The sequence below is a fragment of the Gouania willdenowi genome, chromosome 21, assembly GCF_900634775.1.
Source record: "Gouania willdenowi chromosome 21, fGouWil2.1, whole genome shotgun sequence".
NCBI classification, from domain to species: domain Eukaryota; kingdom Metazoa; phylum Chordata; class Actinopteri; order Blenniiformes; family Gobiesocidae; genus Gouania; species Gouania willdenowi.
Genome location: NC_041064.1, coordinates 35261815 through 35278366, shown reverse-complemented (window position 1 = coordinate 35278366; position 16552 = coordinate 35261815).

Sequence of the window (16552 nt, the reverse complement as noted above, 5' to 3'; positions counted from 1 at the left end):
CTGTAAATATGGATTATTATTCATGTTTTTTTTTTTTTTAACATACTATAATTAAATGTCCAATCGCTCCTATTTATTATAAAATATATTCAGGTCGACTTTCTCACAGCTTATTTTTTTGGAACAAACAGTTTCAGAACATCTGATTTCAACTTAATTTAAATCTAACAATAACATAATTAAGTATGTAAATGAATCAGATATAAATAACTGGGACACTCAGATTAACACTAAAAAAGACAGTTTGAGCAAAATGCACAAAATCTAATTTAGTATCAAATAAGAATAATTTTATTTTAAACATTGAACTTAATACACATTAAACAACTCATAAACATACTGTATACCCAGAGCTGTACAGAGAGAGAGTTTGACCAAAGTCCAAAATGTTTGACCATCACATGATTCATATCAGACTGAATTTGTTCCTGGAAGTTATTGGAGGGTCATTCAAATCCATTGATTCCCAGTGACATAACTGGGATTTTCAGTCATTTGTCATCAATAACTGCATTGATTTACAATATGTATACAGTACACCGTCATATGTATGTGTATATACAATATATGTTTTTGTAGTTCCATAAATATTATTTTTTCCTAACGTAAATTTGCATTAATGATTAGTGTAAACAGCTTACCTGCTTTTTTGACATAGTTAAGGCCAACATTAATTTGGTTAAAAATGTGTTCATGTGTATTGTATACAGGATGTATTGCTTTGAATTCTATATTATTTTCTTAAAAAAAAGGGGGTCATTAAAAAACACCACATCCATTTATTATGTTCATACATATATAAAAATAGATTATTATGCACCTTATGTACCAAGATAAATTGAAATTAAAATACAAAAACTAAAACAAAAATTAAAATGTACTATTTTATAATAATAATTATGATAATCCACTAACATGCTTTAATGCACACGTTAATGGGTTAATAATAATAATAATAATAATAATAATAACAATAATAATAATAAACTAGCCATTGGAGTGGACAGAGTTGTTGCTACTCTCTCTATATGGCTCCGCATATACCTAATAAATCAAATAAAGCGGACACAATCGACCCCTAAGTGATAAATAATTAGAATCAATCAATAATCTTGAACATAATTTATATTGCTTTATATCAGCAGTAAATGTGATCAACTACAATAATTGATCATTTTATTTCTAAATGAAAACATCTTCTAATTAAAAAAATACTGTTAGATATAAACTTGATAAATCTATCTATGTGTATATGTCTTTATCTTTGATTAGCTCGTGTTTGACCCCAACAATCACAAATGTCTTACACATCATAACAAAAGAAGTCACATGACCCAGCTACTGTATGTCCCTGCCATGGGAGGAGAAACTCTAGATAACAACATAGAATAACAAATGCTCAGAAAACTAGGTTCGTGGCCCAGGAGTGAGCCAACCCTGAGGCCCACAGCTGTGTTTTAAATGATTGATATTGTTATTGTTCATTTCTGTTCATCTGTAACTATGTCTATGACTATGTCTCTCTGTGTGTAATCTTACTGTCTCATAACTCTAATACTACATTTGTCCTCTTTCTCTTTAACGTGTTCATTGTTGGTCTCTGCGTCACGCTCCCAACACGCACCAATACAGGCAAGCAGTGACAGAAGGTCAAAGGTCACGTGACAGACCCCAGGCTTTTATTGCTGGTAGTGAGGAGGGCGTTAGCTGTTTTCAGAGTGCACATTTTAATGCACGTCTCTGAATCAGCTTTTGCAAATTTCTTCTTTATGGGATGAATAAAGATGATCTTTTATGTTCATCTTTATCTGACACTTTCTGTTCTCGAGCAGGACTTTAGCTGATGTTGGTTGTGTACATTTGGAACTCACTGAAACTAACTTCTTCCTCTGATTCCTTTAGACCAGAGATGTCCGACTTGTTTTAGTTTAAGGGCCACATTTGGACCAGGTCTATCTCAAATGTGCCGAACCAGAAAAATCCAAGCCTTTGTTAAGAAAAAAACGTGGGATTTGTAATAATTTTGTGTTTTAATTTGAACATATTAAAGCTGCAATTTTCCCTGTAATTTTCAGTTTAAGCTAAATTGTTCTTGGGATTGGGGAAGCAGACCTTATGTTTGACACCACAATATTTAATGTGAGTGGGTTGGTTTCAGATCTGCAGTCACTTTTTTCTTAAATATTTCATTTCAGGCCATTCAAACTTTTTATTAATTTCCAAATAGAATAGATTTGAAAAATTATTTTTAAAAAAATCATATTTTTAAATAACCAATGTGCACGCATGTATTAAAGCAGTGATTCTCAATTGGTGGGTCAGGACCCATAAGTGGGTCGCGGACCTGAACTGGGTGGGTTACGGACTTCTAGTCAAAAAATATATATATACTCAATGTCTCTCATGTTGGTCTTGTCTTTTATTTTGAAATAAACTTTTTTTTTTTGACAGCCATCCTGTGAAATGCATGTTTCACAGGAAAATATACATAATCTTTTTTAAAACATAAATCTATATGTGTGATTGCAGCAGCTGTGTAGTAGTGTTCTTCTATTTTTAAACTTTTTTTAATGTGATAACAAGAAGATGAACTGTATATAACGATAGATATCATGGGTTATTCATGCATTAAACCTCACTGTAAAATTATCATAAACTTCCTAATGAGTGACACACACACCACTACACACAGGCGAGAGAGAGGAGCGAGGCTGTATATTCATGTGACATAAAGATCTTGTTTTCAGATATTTAGAATCATTTTGAATTTACCAGTAGTTTTAATACAGTATATAGTTAATTTTTTTCAAGAATTAATGTACACCATTTTTATGTACATGTTCTGCTTTGATAGAGTTGCAGAGCCCTTTTTGTCATTCAAATGTATTTAAAAGTCACTAAAGATAGAATGTTATTTAAGGTCAGGGTAGATCATTTTCTAAAGCTAGCATGATTTTGGAAGTAGCATCCCCCGAGTGCTGCGCTTTTTCCCGCCCCCCCTCCCCTCTGTGCTCCCTCTAAAGACACGCCCCTCGCTAACATGTACGAGCACCGTTGCTCCAATAGCGGACCTCAGCTCATCGCTTGTATTGTATAGAAACTATGTCGTCTCATGTCTTATTCAGCAGTAAGTAAACACTAAATGTTATCATTATATACTGTACATTAAAAAACATGACTAAAAACTCTGTTTTAAGTCTGTTAGCGGAGACGTGTTTTGAGTGTGGGCTTGTGCACATGAGGGGTCGAGAACGAGCAGATAGACGTGATTGGTTAAAGTTTTTACAGATTTACAGCTGCTACAGGTGATGGATTTACTTTGTTCCTTTTTCAGAGCAAATAAAATCTTAATTTCTGTTAGAACATAAAGACAATTTCAACCAAAAACTTAAAAAGTGCATCTGGAGAAAATTACCTACCCTACCTTTAACTGTCAAACCTTTTCATGGTTTTAATTTTTTTTTTTTTTTATAGTCTTGGCCTCAGACAATGTGCTCTTGAGCACAACACTAGGGCTGGGTTGAATCCTCTGAAGGGCCGATTTCTAACATGTGTGTTTTTAGACTGTTTGCATCACACATTTTTCCATTTCATTACAGAGAAGACAGTGGACAGTTTGTGACCTAATGATGGAGGAAACCTCAGTGTGGGCAAAGACCTGCTCATTCTGTTTATGCAACACGTTGGACTGGGTTTTAGGCTGAGCTCACATCGTAAAGTCATTTTGCAAAGAATTGCAAGTGACTCGATGAGGGAGTGTGAAAAAATAGAAAATCCGTCAAACACAAAAATATGAAAAAAATCAGGAAGGTAAAGCTGTTGGAGATGATGACACTAACGTAGCTGAACGGCTAACTTGGTTGGATGTAAAAACGTGGTCATTGTTTCATAGCCGACATATTTGGAACATTTAGCTAATTTTCCTTTGTTTTCATTTGACACAAATTCATGTAAAACATCATTTTCTATATCTACATATGTTATCGTTATGTGTAAACATGAAATATAAATTTAATGTAAAAGTTAAATATAAATGTTCAATCTAAATGTATATGTTCAATCTAAATGTTAATGTTCAATCTAAATGTAAATGTTAAATGTAAATCTAAATGTAATATGAATATAAATATTAAAGCTAAATGTTTAGAAATTATACAAAGCAGGCTGGTCCACTAGATTTCGATTTAACATTTAGATTTGCATTTAACATTCGATTTAGATTTGACATTTACATTGAGATTTAACATTGACATTTAGATTTAAAATTTACATTTACATTTATTTTTTATGTGTACACATTTTTGACATGCTGTTTTACATTAATTTGACTCAAAAAGTGAGCTGTTCAAAATATGTATGAAAAAGTGACAAAGTTTTTACATTTGGAACCCCATACAGGAGTAGATTAAGTTCTGAATAAGAAATCAGCAAATATAAAAGCTCAATATACTATATGACATTATAGTGGTTGTACTGATTAAGACTGTTTAGTTTAATTTAAACACACACACACACACACACACACACACACACACACACACACACACACACACACACACACACACACACACACTGACCTTCATCATCACATTTCTCTCACTCCTCGTTATTTTAATAAAAAAACAATTAAACACTGCGTCGCTCGACGTCCACCTGTACAAAGACCTCATTAAATAAACCTTGTTCGGGGAAATATATGAAGTGACAGGAGTTTTAACGCCCGTGAGCTGTGGAAGAACCTGGAAATATAATTAGCACTAATGGAGTTTGTCCCCGGACAGTTTGCGGGTGCAAATCCCTCATTGCTGAGGCAGAGGAAGTGAAAGCAGCTGAATAAACGTAGCAGATGTATGCAGGTAAATCTGTGCCACAGTTCTGCGGGAGCATGCAGAATGTGTTATTGCTTGTGCAGAATTGTGGCACAAATATAATAACATAGAGAAAGATTTGCAATGGAATGGTGGAATGGTCTTTGCTTTAGGTTAAATCTACAACATGCACGTTTAAAAAACGTATATATTATGTATTTAAAGAAGATAAACTATGGATTTAATTCTTTGTTTGTGACCCAATCAGACGACGTTGATATAAGTTTACAAATTGGAGCGTCTCCTCACATCATTTAAAAAAGAAAGAAGGTTCAATTGTCTCACAGTTAATATTATAAAATAAACAGTTATTCAAATCAATATTAAACATTTGATGTAAGGAATCTATACACGGGTAGATATATTATTTAACATTTGAAATAACTTTTTCTTTAGCCTTTGGAGCGATCAACAAACACAAAAATGTTATCTGAATCATTGTTTTTTGTGTTCATAATGAGTCCTTTAAAACAAAAAAACATTATTTAGTTACATAGTTACATCATTACAAGGTTTCAAACTGTTTTAAACAATACTTTAGGCTTGAGATTTGAAAATATAATAAATTTTAATGGAATACAAATAATAATAGTGATAATAATAAATAAATAAATCACACAAACAGTATGATTTTAACACTAAACACGGTCCGTAATAAGCCTTTTTACACTCTCAGAAATCTCGTTCTCATCCAGATCTTACGCGTGAAGGTCAAAGGTCAAAAAATAGGAAAAAGTAAACACTGGAGGTCTGGCCTTTGTCGCTCAGACAATCAAATGTTTGACCTGAATCAGAACACACAAATACTTTCTCTGCATTAACCCACATGTTGTGAGTTCTCTGAGAGGCTGATGTTCATTTAACAGAAAAGTAAAGTGAGAGAAACTCACCAGAAGCTTAAAAAAACAAAGGAAAACACTTTGGAATGAAAGAATCCAGTAAAGGAGGAAAGTGAGGAAATGACATGATGGTGACGGACTACATGGTTTATAAGACTTTTCACAGTTTATGAACTCTTGCTTGTCCCATCAATGGGAGAAGGAGTGTTGAAGCAAGGGAGGTCTCTCGCTTTGATACTGCTGCTCCCATTGGTTTTCAATAGTGGTATCTGCAGAAAGCCATGGTCCCCCCGAGTCTGAATTTCGCTCTCTGGAGGCGAAAAGCGCAATTTTTGGGCAAAAAAAGTGTTTTTATTTAAAAAGTGGTATCAGCAGAAAGCCCTGTTCCCCCCAAGTCCTAATATGTACATCATTCCTGGGTACAGTCTAAAACGGGCCTGTTGGAGGCCCTGAAAGTCGGTGCTTGTCGCTCCGAAACTAAGGCCCCGTCCACATGTAGTAGGTTGTAGTCTAAACAGTCTAGTTTTTTATAGTTTACACCTTGCTGAATATGATAACTTCTGCAAACAATGAAGCCATAGCTCCACCTCTCTCTTAACCTGCATGCACCACCCCCACAACAACAACAGTTACCATGGCAACAAAGCAGCAGCTCTACCTTGTCATTGGTAAAGTAAATCTCCTGTCATGTCTTTGTTTCCATCTCTTTCCTTTTATATGTCCTGTTTTTTCGTAACACAAGTTTTGTGAGCATCCTCAGGTGTCTTCTTTTTCTTCTTCTTCTTCTTCTTCTTCTTCTTCTTCTTCTTCTTCTTCTTCTTCTTCTTCTTCTTCTTCTTCTTCTTCTTCTTCTTCTTCTTCCTCTGTGTTTACGGCAGAGTGGACGCCACAAGGCGTATTACTGCCCTCCACTGGTCTTTATTGTAACTAAATCCAGAGTCATGCAGAAACTGCAGCACAGCCTTCAAAACCATCTGGTGGTTTTCTTTATGACCAAATAAAGAAAAATAGAAACAACCTCCACTACTGATCCAGACATTGCAAATAGATGCTGCCTTTCACTCTGTGTCTTCTTCCCTGTTTTTTTGTATTTCTGTGGCAGCGGTTTACTACATCGTTTCCTGCCTTTTTAGGGGGAAATGTTTTCGTTTTGTTTCCGTGTGGACGGGGCCTTAGTCTAATCGATGGGAAAAGGAGTGTGGAGGCAGGGGAGGTCTCTGCTTTGATACCGCTTCTTCCATCCTTTTCAAAAGTGCTCAGATATGTGTATCATTCCATGATAGAGTCCAAAACGGGCCCGTTGGAGACCCAGGAAGTAGGTGTTTTTGTCTACCAGGGGTCACTTCAGTCAATGGGAGAAGGAGTATGAAACACTCATACTGCTGCTCGCATCGGTTTTCAGAAGTGCTTTGATCGGGTCAAAAGTGGTATCAACAGAAAGACTTCTAAGACCTCAGCTCACTTGTTTGCATTTTGTTTTAAAAAGCAGATACAACTATTCTCACAGAGCTGAGATCTGGTCCCTATGTACTCACACACTTTTGTTTGGATACCACATTTCACCGACCCCCAATCTGTGGCTGGAGGACCCCAGTTTGAGAAGCACTGCTCAATCGTGAGCACATAGAGGCTGTTTCTCTCTATGTGAGTGAATGAAAGAATGAGGAGAAGCAGAATCAGCAGCTGTTGTGAGGTGAACTCTGATCTGTGTAATTCAGGGTCTCACCTGGTGTGCCCTCTCACTGCCGTCCTGTCAGCACCACTACAGGCCCACAGACAAGGCGCTGAAACACAGCGGCTCCCTGAGGGACCCCCAACCACCGCTGCACCACACACACACATACGTGTCTGCGTTTATCCATCACATCTGATGATACTGACTCACTCTCCTGGGAAAGTTTGAAACCAAAATGGACCATTTAACACTCAGCAAATCACAAGCTTTTATAGCTAAATATCAGGTATTTAAAGTCACTTTAATGCAACAAAAACACATAAAACCATAGTGATCATTACCTGATAATATAATTCTAATGTTATGAAATTTAAATAATAATAATATCATTTATAGCGGTTACCTCCGCTATGGAGGTCATATTTTCACAGACGTTAATTTATTTGTTTGTTTGTTGAAAACAGTGTAACATCCCTAAATGTAATTCACTCAGTCGACCTTCTCATTTAAGACTATATTAAACTTTATAATAAGCTGGGATTGGAATCCCACCAAATGATCCATTGTAAAATATTCACCAATAGGAAACTATACATCTAGTGAAATTAAAAGACAATCAAACATATCAAAAAGGTATGTCATACAATAAAATATAATCAGTTTACATTTAAATCTACAAGAAATTAATTGACAATACGAGGAGCCACTCAATGATATGAGCCCACTTACTCTATGGTGTATCATGCTGGTCACAAGCCAACAATTCCACCATAAAACACTTTAGAGTCTCTTTATAAGCAAGCACTAAGAAATCACGACAGCATCATCACTGTCAAATATTAATAAAATATAAAATACTCAATTTTGAATACATAGTTAAGTCAGCCAATCTGAAGTTACTATTCAAGATTATTGATAATGTGGCACCTTCATCACTGAAAAGGTTTGTCAAATTAACCTCTGATCAGATGATCAGAACAAGGTCAACAGACAACAACTAATGTACCAAACAAAAAAAAAAAACAGCATTAGGACAATCAGCATTTTCCTTTAAAACTGTCTCAGAATGGAACAAACTTCCAACTGCACCAAAACTATGACAAAGACTTCAAACAATTTTTGCCTGGATATGAAACAACATTTTCTAGGAACTCAGACATGTCAGCACTGAAGAAAACAAACAAAAAACAACTAAACTTTACATCTGAGAAGGGCAGGGGGTGGGTGTAGACTATAGAGGAATACCTTTTCTTATTGATGAAATGTACTGTTTTCTAATGTATAATAGCACTGTCTGTAAATATTATCAACTGTATTGTTTTATGCTTTTTCTACAGTGTTTTGTAATTGTCTGTCTTGGGGACTGCAGATGGAAATTAGCTCCAGGAGCTAAAATGTGGTACAAAGCATATTTTCATTAGCTGATTAATGCTCCTGTACATTATCCCTGTCAAACAAATGAAATAAAATACTGTCATTTCTGTCCAGATAATACCATTGCCACTTTTCTTCATATGGTGTGGCAATGCTTGAGGTTTTACATTTTACATTTTGTTATCAAACATCATTGCACTCCGAGGCTTCTTTTCTTAGGGGATACTTCCAAATTAAATATGACAATTAATATCCCCTGAATATTATTAGCTGGCCTTAGCGCTGCCTAAAAGATGCTAGTACGATGCTAGTATGCCGTTAGACGACAGTACAGCCTCTGACTGCAAAGGAATGGCTCCTGTCCTGTAGAGATATCATACAGTTGGAGCTCTCTGTAGATCAAAATCATGACGCAAAAACTGAAAATATTTCACTCTGGTCTAATTTATTAAATACACTCAGTCTGTATTACATAAATATAAATCACAATGTTACATTTGGCATATATTTGCCATTACTGTGTATATAGAGACAGTTTATTACATAATTATATGTATTGTGTGTATTAGGGATGTAACGATTCACTCAACTCCCGATATGATTCGATTCACGATACTGGGTTCACGATACGATTCTCTCACGATTTATTTTACAAAATGGGACTGTAGACAAATTTTTTTTTTTTGGGAAAAAAACTAGAAAATGCGGTACTATTTTCCTTTTATTTGTCATTGTCAAAAGAATTCCTTGATAAACTATTCAAAACAATGCAATTTAACTAAAAATAAATCTTGAATGAAATAAATAAAGGAATAATACAAATGAAAATGAAGCCTATTAATTTAAATTCTGGTTCTATAATAAACAATGCAAAACTGTAAAATAGTTCTTTTTCTTTTAAAAGTGCAACTGAAAATGTATTTTGTGCCTTAACAATTGGACTTTAAAAAAAAAAAAAAACCGATTGCACTGATTTACGTCGTATTTGTTTGAACCAGCAGAGGGCGCTGGTAACACAGTGGTCGGTTGGCATGCAGATATCTTGCAGTGAAGAAGAGAAGCTATGCTAGCAGACAGAGCTAATAGAAAAGCGTGACTTTTACAGATATTCAAGTAATATTACAGATATTCTTTCGGTGCTAAAGGGGTAATGAATCATTTATTAACATATTTAAGAGTAGAAGGCGGCCAGAAAGAAAGTATTAGCAGACTCCGCCCGCCGCCTACACTTCCGGATAGCGTAGCGAAAGTACTGTGATTCAATTTTCAGAAAATCGATATCAACCGTGATACCTATGAATCGATTTTTAACTGCCTTACGATTAATCGTTACATCTCTAGTGTGTATTGATTGATGTATTTTACATAGTCATTATGTATATTGCTATTTCTGTGCATGTCTCTGAGGAAATCAACACCATGTAATGCTCACTTATACACTTTGCTATACTCATTGCTACATCAGTTCATTGCAAGAACAGTTTATGTACGTTAGCCTGGACAGGGTTTTTGTTTTTTGTTTTTTTCTTATTATGTATTAATGTATTTTTCTCATTTTGTAAGGGATTGTTTTTTGTGTAATGTGGGGAACAAAAAGGGGAGAAAAAGGAAGGTGTGATGCATGCAGACAAGTGTGAAAATGTAATTGTAATCTAACGCTTGAATAAAAAATGTATCAGAAAAAAAAAAAAGAAAAATTTGGAATAAGCTCCCATCATAGTATAAACAATACAACAAAATGACATTTATTCTCAAATGATTTTTGCTGTACAATTGACTTGTTTGACTGAGTTGAAATGAAATTAGAAGTTTTATTATATCTGTTAACAATGTTAAAATCATTTATTATGATTGTAATTCTATTTTTTATTTTTTAACCATTAGAATGTACATAACTTACACTGTATATATTGCATACTGACCCCTCCCCACAAGGACTACAGATGGAAATTAGCTTTTATGCTAAAGTTTGGTGCAAACATCTCTGTTTTTATAACTTCACGTATTTGTACGCTGTCCTAATAAATGAATAAAATAGTTAAATTCATATATTAGCAGAATTATGTCAAAAACACTGAACAAATTTTAATAATATTTTAACCAAAGATAGACCTTAAGCCACAGAAGATTCCATTAAATTTTAAAAGAGATCTGGATCAATATGCTAATTCTGGATCAGTTTGAAAAATCTAAATATTTGACACATTTTTTTAAATCCATATCTTGGTTCATAATTTATTGATCTTTATGGCACCTGACTCATTTATGTTGGGGAGGTTCCTTTACTGCACATTTAATCTGATTTTTCTAAAATATGGGTGTGTCCATACATTGTGACCTACTGGTTATTATTAATGCAGATATACATTTCCTTTGATTCTTTAAAGTGTGAGTAATTATTGTACCATGATCAGGATCATTGATCCACAATAACTGACAATATGTGGAAAAGAGAAGATTTGTGCTTCAATCTTTTTAAATCCTTTTTTTTTTTTTTTTATTGTTCAGCACTTTGTGTATGAAACATACGACGGTTGCAAAGATTGATGAGTTGATTGATTGATGCATAAGATTTTGTCTTTTGAAAAACTTTGAATTAAACATGTAAACAAATGTGATGTTAAAACAATAAAAGGCTTTTTTTTAATTTTTGTGCTTTGTGGTTGAATCAATGTGATTAGTCTTTGTTTTTCACCGTTCCATGTCTGTCCTGGTGGTTTGTTGATGTTTCATCTGTCCTGTTGGGATCCTCACTCACTGCTGACACAGTCAAACATGTTGGTAATGAAACCCAGAACCTCCGTAGGGACGCAAACACTGCTTTACACTAAATACATGGACTCCAATGTTTATTATGCTTGTCCAATATCCCAGTCAGAGAATAGGCTGTGTGCGGCCAAACCGTACATTACCAATACTTAACTAATACTTTTCAGCTATCTGCTGGGGTGGACTGGCCATCTGGCATACCAGGCATGATCCTGGTGGGCCGATCCTGTCCGCTACGTTTTTTTTTTTATAGTGCGTGGAGGCAGACATAGTAACAGGTGGCTAAAAATGGTCTAAAAACGTGGCAAGAAAAGAGTGTAAACTAACTAAAATGGGCTAAAAGCAGTCAAGAGTGGAACAAAAATGGGCAAATAAAGAGGAACCAGGTGGTTTATTATGGCAAAGGGTAGCTTACATGAGCAAAATGTAGGGAAAAAGGAAAACAACTGGAACTTATAGGGCAAAGGTTACCTTATTTGGATGAAAAGTGGTCAAAAATGTTTTAGAAAGGACAAAAAATTGGATAACGGTGTCAAAAATGAACAAAAAATAGGTATTTATTGGCAAAATCCGTCCATCCATGCCTCCATCCGTCCATATATGCCTCCATCTGTCCATCCCTCCATCTGTCCATCCATCCCTCCATCTATCCATCCATCCCTCCATCCATCCCTCCATCTGTCCATCCATCCATCCATCCATCCAACCCTCCATCCGTCCATCCATCCATCCATCCATCCATCCATCCATCCATCCATCCATCCATCCATCCATCCATCCAGCCATCCATCTATCCCTCCATCTGTCCATCCATCCATCTGTCCATCCATCCATCCATCTATCCATCCATCCCTCCATCCATCCCTCCATCTATCCCTCCATCTGTCCATCCATCCATCAGTCATCCATTCATCCATCCATCCATCTATCCCTCCATCTGTCCATCCATCCATCCAGCCATCCATCTATCCCTCCATCTGTCCATCCATCCATCAGTCATCCATTCATCCATCCATCCATCTATCCCTCCATCTGTCCATCCATCCATCCAGCCATCCATCTATCCCTCCATCTGTCCATCCATCCATCCATCCATCCATCCATCCATCCATCCATCCATCCATCCCTCCATCTGTCCATCCATCCCTCCACATGTCCATCCATCCGTCCGTCTACTTGGGTGGTGGACGTCCCGTGGACTCAGAAGGCCTGATAATGTCAGAGGGGAGATGGTGTCTTTCAGCGTGTAGATCCAGGTCCAAACACACACACATCTGGCTCTCACTCATCATGAGCTGTCTGCTCTATTATGACAGGTGGAGTGAACGCCACGACTGCTGCTGGTTTCAGTACGTGTGAGTTTGAAAAACTGAATTTATTAAATGTACACAAAGTTAACGGAGTGTGGTTAACATAAAGTTTCTATAAAGCAGGGCCCTAAACATTAAACACATTATGGAAAAGAAAACGTGCAACATGGCACCGTATGGACATTTAGAAACTGGCTTTTTGTTATTTATCTTTATTTCTTTTTCATCAGTTTAAACTCATTTAAACTGATTAAATGAAAACAAAGAGCATTTGCCCAATTCTTTGTTTTTGAAACATTACATTTGAAGTTCTAAACACATCTTTCAACATAGTTTAGTTTGATTAAACATAAATCACTTGGTTTCTAATGTGTCTGTGTCAGACTTCAGATCAGAAGATTCTGTATCACCACTTTTATCACAGTGAGGCCACAAAAATGTGATTGTATCTGAACCAAGGGTCACATGATCAATATTCTGAGCATTAATACAGCAAAGAACAAAAGATTAGTATGTTTTTGTTTTGTTTCATTTTCTGTTATTTTTGTGTGTATTTGTGTGTTCTTGGAGCCAATTTGTGTATTTTGTTGTTGTTTTGGTTTGTTTTTTGCGTTTTTCTGTAATTTTGTATGTTTTTTGGCATCATTTTGTGTTTTATTGCTGTTTCTAAATTTTTCAGGTTTTGTGTACATTTGTCGTGGCTTTTTGGAGCAAATTTGTTTTATTTTTGTTGTAGTTTTATTTTGTAGTTTTTTTTGCATTTTTCTGTAATTTTGTATGTTTATGTATTATTGCTGTTTTTTGTAAATGTTTTTTTTTTGGTGGCTTCGCGTGTTCTTGGAGGAAATTTGCGTGTTTTTGTTGTGTGTTTTTCTTTTGCGTTTTTCTATAATTTTGTGTTTTTTGGTGTCATTTTGTGTATTAATGGTGTTTTTTTCTACATTGTTACATTTTTTGTGTATATTTGTAGTGGTGTTTTTTTGTTTTGTGGTTGTTTTTTGTTGCATTTTGCTGTAATTTTGTATGGTTTTTGACATCATTGTGTCTATTATTGCTGTTGTTTTGTAATATTCTTTTTCTTTTTGTGTGTGTACATTTGTAATGGTTTTGTGTTCTCCTGTGGAGCAAATGTATGTATTTTTGTTTAGCGTTTTTTTTCTGTATTTTTTTACATAATTTTGTGTATAATTGCTGGGTTTTTTTGGACATTTTTATGTCCTTTTGAGTTATTTTTGGTGTTTACTTTGGGGGTCGCACAAAATTAGACCAAGGGCCTATAAAAATAAATAAATACATAAATAAATAAGAATAAATAGCAAAAAAGTGATGACCTGACCATGTCTGTTTTTGGTCTATAGCTCAATAATGCTCATAAAAACTCATGAGGTCTTATGTCACATACGTATGTAACTGTAAAATTGATTCAAACAAATACAGAATGACGTCTGATGGAGTTTCACTGACTGAGGAAGTGAAAGGTAAACAGATGAGGAACTAATGATGATAAAGATGAAATCAATTCTTCATTAATGACACAAGGATCAATACTGGAGTAAACGCAGGAAGCTCAGAGAGGAAGGAGTGATGATGAAGGGAGGAAAACATTAGTGATGAAAGCCTAGAGTCTTTCACTCATCACCTGCTCGGCCTCTCGTTCCTCTCTGGAGATCCACCGCTGACTTTGTGTTTGTCCTCGGCTTCAAACTGAGTGATCGACACTTTTCAGTGATTTGGAAAAAAAAATAAAAACTCTCTACAATTACACCGAAGAAAAACTTTGTAATGTCACCAAAAAGTTTTATAATTATTACTCGTAAAAGAATGAAATGAGTGAGAAAAGTGCTGCTTACGGATAATTCACAAACACAGTGAAACAATGTGTTTCTGATGCACAATTTGGTGTTTTTTAAAGAAGCTCACTGAGGAAAACTGATGTCAACTGGAAGTCCAGGAAACAGGAGCTGACACACACACACACACACACACACACACACACACACACACACACACACACACACACACACACACACACACACACACACACACACACACACACACTGCTCCACTAAAGCAGATGTCCCACCACCCAGCCGTGAGAGAACATATCGTCTCAGGTCTCTAAATCTAAATGTGATTCTCCAAAGAGCCTCAGTGGCCTCAGGAAATAATAATGAATATGGAATGATAGGCTGTATTTTTCTGCTGCAAATGCAACCAGATGAGAAACATAGAAGCAAAAAAAAAAAAAATTCTAAATCAGAAGCAGATGTTTGAGAAATAAGACATCACAGACCCAGTGAAACATTAGCCCGTGTGAGGCGTAATCAAGGCACCGTGGTGTGTGTATCAGCACGTTGTAATGAGGGAAGTATTGATCCGAGCAGTTGTGCAGCTGCTGTTACTTCCTGGAAAAGTTCAGATGTTTGAGAAACAACGAGACACAACAGCTCTGCATTAACACACAGACCTATGGTGGAACATTTGTGCCACAATACCTAAAAAAAACATTCTGCTCACCCGCCCACATTTTATATTATGAAATAAAGAAAAAACAGTGCTATACAAATCAAAGGTTCACAAAATAAAAACAAGTAAAATAGTTTTACAGGAGCGTAGCAGCATGATGACATTTGACCCTCCTGCTTCCCAGAGCAGCTCAGAGGCTTCAGTGTTTACAAGATGGCGGACAGCGCGGGTGCTCTGTAAACTGATAAGTCGGCTGTGTGCAGTGATTTACCGACTCAAACAGCAAACTAACAAACACTGTGGTCAGTACGTGCTTGTCTGGTTACGAACCAACGTGTCCATTGAGCGGTGTTGTGTCAAACTACTCCCCCGACCAAATCGGCATCCCCTGGTCGCACCTACAGTATATTCATGCAGAACTACGTTGTTAAAGACTTTTCATGCCATAATCTACATTGTTGGACTTTTAAATACTTTTAATCCTTATGTTTCCTTTTTATTCTCTCCTGTTGTCTAACTTTGTGATTTACATCTGATAGACAGTCCATGTTAATGTGTATCTCCCATATTAAAGCACATGTATCCAGTGTTGTATAATGTATCATGTAGAACTAGTGTTGTGGTAGTCGAGACCGGTCTTGGTCTCAAGACCAAATTTTAAAGGTCTCGGTCTCGTCTCAGACTCTGAAGCATTTTGACTCGGTCTTGGGATTTTCTCTCGTGATCGTTAGAGACCAGCACTAATTCCTGATATTTTTTTTAACTTTTTTATAATGTGATAATAACACGGAGAAGAACGGGATAAAACAATCTTTTATTCATTCTTTAATCCACCCCGTATAATGACCACAACCTTCCTTAATGTGACTGAGTGACGCGTGTAACACACTCGTGTGTGTGTGTGTGTGTGTGTGGCTACAGTTTCAGTTTGGACCACGGAGCTGAAGGGAAATATGAACTAATCACCAGTAAATAAATCTCAGTAAAACTCCAGAAAACAACACCAGTAATAAATATTATCTCCCTGGTCAAGACAGTAGCTCTAATAACAGGTAAAATGATAAATTGGTGATATTACAGCCTGTGAATGCAGTACAGGAGACGCATTTACTTCGCCTCTGGGTCCTGGTGCTGGGTGTCTGTGTGTGTTTAATAAGTTTGTGTGTGTTTAATAAGTCTGTGTGTGTCTGTGTGAAAGTCTGCATGTTTATGCCTCTGTCCATCCACTCTTTTCATTATATCATTATATGT